At 40.6% G+C, this 4,894-nt stretch overlaps 1 protein-coding gene across 1 annotated transcript in view; it reads right to left on the bottom strand.

The window, feature by feature from the left end:
* Positions 1 to 1,949, bottom strand: part of SH3RF1 (SH3 domain containing ring finger 1) — a gene marked incomplete at its 3' end in the record, with an annotated part of 67,341 nt that extends 65,392 nt beyond the window's left edge. Inside the window, exon 1 of the mRNA XM_015814418.1 lies at positions 1,783 to 1,949. The remainder of the gene's footprint in view (positions 1 to 1,782) is intronic.
* Positions 1,950 to 4,894: the final 2,945 nt, after the last annotated feature.

Raw genomic sequence — 4,894 nt, 5'->3', positions numbered from 1 at the left:
TAATAATTGCCTTATTAGAGTTAAAGTAGGTATATATTGTTAGTATTATATCTGTTTAGTTAAATTGTAAGTTAGATTTGGAAAGATTTGTTTTAAGTCCTGTATTTGATTCCGGGAAGCTCAGGGGGGGAAGGGGGTTAGAAGTATTGAAACAAAAAGTGATGTATTCATATGTTATAATTGTATTGATAAGAGGAAGTGCTCGGTTGGTATCCCGGCTTGCACTCGTTGAGGTGGTCAGGAAGAGGGAGGATGTAGAAGGGGAAGGAGGAAGGAGGAGAGGTTGTGGGTTAGAGGTAGGAAGGAAAGGTAAGTGGATGAGGGCGGAGGCAGGTCGGGAACCTCTGAGCGTTTCTGATAATGTATTGAATTGGATTGTGTTTTTTTGTGTATGTTTGTGTTATAAATGCATCATATTACTTAATGTTCAATTATAAAAATTAATAAAATTTTCTTTAAAAAAAAAAAGGATTGTTATGCCTTTCAATAGAGGAAAATATAATGGCCAAGATCACAGTATCATTAACTTCAAACTCTAAGTTTACACAGTCCATATTAATTACAGCTCCTACCAATCTTCATCTGTCTTCATATTTTCAAATACGGAATTTAAGTCCTTTCCATAACAAAAGTAATGTAATAAGCAAATATTTTAAAATCTGTATACAGTATGTGAAAATTCAATGTAAATAGGAAAGCAATTATGAGAAAGACAGCTGGATCATCATCAAATTTTGATATAAAAACAAAAAGACATTCTTTTACCAGAAGCAACATGCTATACAGTAGTTAACAATTATCTCTTAAAATTCACATTGAAAAATTAGGGAAGCTAATCAAACTTTCATCCAAGAGAAAAAGATAGATGTGCTATTGGAGACATTATATAGTATTCCAATAAGGCATCAATATGGGTTCTGATGAGAATTCCAAGAGCAATAATTAACAGAAATCTAAACACACTCAGCAAATGATTAATTTTTCAGCAGTCTGATAAAAATTAAATTATTCTCAATGGAAAGCTACTTTAAATACATCTATTGTATAGATAGATGTTAAATTATTTTCAGTTATCCATTCTAAAATACAATTATATACATGAGCCAGTAACAGAAGGTTCCTAGCACAGGACAACAGCTAACATTGAGACAAGATGATGATGCCTGAAGATTTGATGGGAAACATCAAATAGATACTTCACTAAGATACTTCATTAAGAGTTCATTCCAAGGCTAAATAATCTAGGGAAAACCCTTCAAACAGCTTCCAATGCCTATAGGAAAGATATTAATATTTTATTTTGGGTGAAGACAAAGCAACAGCTAAAATAATGGAACCAAATATAACAGGAAAAACAGCTGTGCTTTTGAAAACCTGGACAGTGTAAATTAAAATTATGGCTTCCCGTACGTGCCTAGGATGCGTTATAGTGATGTGCTGCTCAGTATGCGACAGAGACCAAATCTACCTCCATAACCAAGTGGCGATACAAGACCCTGCCTTTTCTCGGGAAACACACGCCTTGCCAGGAGACCGCTGGAGGGCTAATGCCGACTCTACCAGGGTTTAGTGGCGATGTCTCGTTACCAAAGGTGGACGACCCAAGGTTGGAGTCGCTAATACCGACTTAGCCGCTGTAGAAAGAACTATCCCAGGGGAGCGTCCACACGGCCACCGCAGAGCCTCACTGCGGCCCGGCGCGAAGCACCGCTTCTAGGTGCTAAGAGTCGAGAGAGGCTACTCGCGATCAACATCATTCCACTTCCCTTTCCCAGAACTCACCATCTCCGCGGCCCTTGGAGCGAGACGAAGAGTGCCCCCTTTCCTCTCAGCCTTCGCGTTTTCGCGCCTCTTTGTTCCCGCGAGGAGCCGCCGTCGCGCTCGCTCTCTCCACCCCAGTATAGAAGAGGTTCCTCTTCGCTGCTGTTCTTTCCGCCCCTCCCTATTTCCTTCCTTCCTTTCCTCCATAAAAGGGGACTGAGACGAAAGACCGCCCCGCCTCAAGGAAGGAGCCTGGCTCCGAGATGGAGGGATCGACCGCGAGCAGAGCTTTCGGCGCCCAAGCCATCCTGCCCGCCTATCGACTACGATACTTCCTGGAACTCCAGCTTCCCTCAACGGGAGGAGCACGGAGCGCCTCTCACTTACGGTCCCAGAGAGGGAGTCGACTGAAGGAAAGGAGCGAGCGAGGGTTCTTCCGAAGGGGTGCTGCTCCCTTTGGTAGACCAACCGGCTCTCCCTTTCCCTACAAAATCCTGGCTCCCGCCCCTTCAGCCGCTCCAGGCTAGTGCCTGGATCCGGCCCATCTACTCGCCCACTCATGTCTCTCAGGCCCTCGGCTCTCCCTCATCGGTATTGGGTCTCTTTAGATGAAAATACTTCTGAATCTTTAATCACTGTTTTCTTGGAAAGTTTTCCCCACCATTTCCCTATGCGTGCCTATCTTATCTCACTGGCTCTGCGTGGGCCGGGCAAGCTGACAGCGCCTGGGGAAACTTCAAGTGCAGAGCAAGTTGGGAAGATCAGGTGAAAAACTGACGGATACACCGGTGCTAAGAAAGCTTCATGTTACCACAAATACTGTAAAAATAAAAAAGAGGTGCCCCTTAGTTAAAAAAACAGGAGAGATTCAAATTTAATACTTTAAGAAAAGGATCGATCTGCTTTGTGTAAGGGACCAAAAGATATGAAAGAGACATGAATGGCCATGTTAATATGTATGTAAAAATATTGTTCAGTAGATTAAAAGAGAGACAGCAATCAAAATTCTGGGGTGCTGTTATGTGTGACACAATGCTGTGGGGCTTCTAGCAAACTCCCTTTACTGATAGATTTGCTGTGCCTTCCACTGTGGTTGTGGAATGGTGATTCCACATTGGGAGGTAGTCCTGCAACAAATCGGCCCCTGGGCTTCCCCCCCCTCCTCCCCCAAACAAAAGTGCTGCTGTGTTTTGTTTTCCCCACATTGTTTCTATGGCTTGAAAGCACCTTTGCCATATCCCCACAATTGTTTGTTTTTAAATGATTAAAGGAAGAATAAGGAAAGGGTGCTGGCTAGCTGCCATTTTAGTGCTCTTGGCCAGCTGGTGGGAGTGCTGGGCAGCTCAAGGAAGTGAAACTGAAAACATTTGCAGTGTCACACAGTGATACAAAGGAACTGAAAAAATGGGAAGTAGCTGCTAGCCATACAGAAGAAACATTTATTTGTTCAATGATGGTTAAAAAAATAATGGATTATTGCTACCCCCATAAAAAACTTCAAGGTAATTACCAATTCTTTTCTTGAATTAAGCATAGGAATTAGAACAAGTGTTCAATATTTCATGTTGCAATCTATTTATTCAGGGGAGGGGTTGCTGAAATTGAGATAAACAAAGTTATTTAGAACATTTATGTTGATGAATCATGAATGCACCATTTCCATTTGCATGTACTGTATGTCTCAATGTCATAAATGTCCATTGTGGTTTTTTTTTAGAAAAAACAATCAATTCACTTGAAATAATCGAATAATGATAGATAAGTAATAGGATGGTAGAGAATGTTAAAATGCCATTCTATCCGTGTCTCATAGGCTATTTCATTGAGCGCACAGTAGTGTCAATAGAGAAAAGAACCAAATTCACCTCTGCTGAAATTTATTTGTGGACCAATATTTGAATTAAGAGTGAAGAGGCCAAATGCAAAATGAGCTTATCTAGACCATTTTGAAATATACCGTGTACAACATCTACAATATGGTCAAAAGCTCCTTTGAATATAATTCATTTTGAACTATTTGCATTTTATATCATAAAAATTTCTGTCCCTAGGAAATCAGTGACAGTTCCTGAAAATAATGAGTTACATATTCCATATCACATTTCCCTAATGTTAATTATAGTGAAGCAGAAATTAAATGAAAATCTAGGAATAAATTCAAACAATTTATAGTAAAATGGATTCAGTCACTGAATTGCAGGCCAGAGGATAGAAAATAAAACCAGTAATTAAATACGATTCATTTCTATGTTTGAATTATTGAAAAACAAGCATAACATACAATAAAACTGGTGTAGGTTGGAAAAGGTTTTTTTATTTTTATCTTTGACCTAAATAATCTTCATAGCCAACTAAACAGTCACAGTTATATGCAACAATTTAAATTAAAATGTATATTCAATGAATTCCTATGTGAACAAAAATTGACACAAACTCTTCATAGTACAAAGTTAAACATGGCACTTAGAATGCGTCTTAACGAGTAGTTCAGGTGTCATGGCGTTGCAGCCAAAGGAAAGCGGGGCTCCACTTTCCACGGCTGATTTTACCCTACCAGGGGGCTCCAAATGGGCCTAAAGTCACCCCAGAGAGGCGATGAAGGAGGGGACCCTCATAGATCACGGAAAGACAGCGGTCAATCCATTTGATCTGAGAAAAGCCCTCCAAACCAGCAGGGGAAAGGCTAGCTGCACTTCTGTGGCTATCCCAAGCCATTGACAACCGAATAAAGAAAACACCAGCATTATCAGCATTTTATACAATGTGCGTGAAACTGGGTGAGATTATTAATCCTTTCTCTACTATTTCAATATTTGACTCCTGGATAAGACAAACTCCCATAAAACAAGAAATCCCCAAGTGTGAGAAGGAAGGGGACTTTTGCTCCCCCCTTCCAGAGGAAAAAAAAGGGTGAATCCTTTATGGCAGGGGTGTCAAACTCGCAACGTCATGTGATGTGTCACAACATATCACAACTTTTTTTCCATTGCCGGCAATGGGGTGGGCACAGATTCAGCATGATGCATCCAGCCCACAGGTTGGCAGTTTGACACCCCTGGTTTATGGGGGAGAAAAAACAAAGAAGAATTTAATACTAAAGTGGAAGTTCTACAAGACAGAACATTGACAAATC

Source organism: Protobothrops mucrosquamatus, unplaced genomic scaffold (genome assembly GCF_001527695.2).
Source record: "Protobothrops mucrosquamatus isolate PMUCROS unplaced genomic scaffold, P.Mucros_1.0 scaffold_88, whole genome shotgun sequence".
Lineage (NCBI taxonomy): Eukaryota > Metazoa > Chordata > Lepidosauria > Squamata > Viperidae > Protobothrops > Protobothrops mucrosquamatus.
This window is presented reverse-complemented; position numbering and strand designations above follow the sequence as displayed.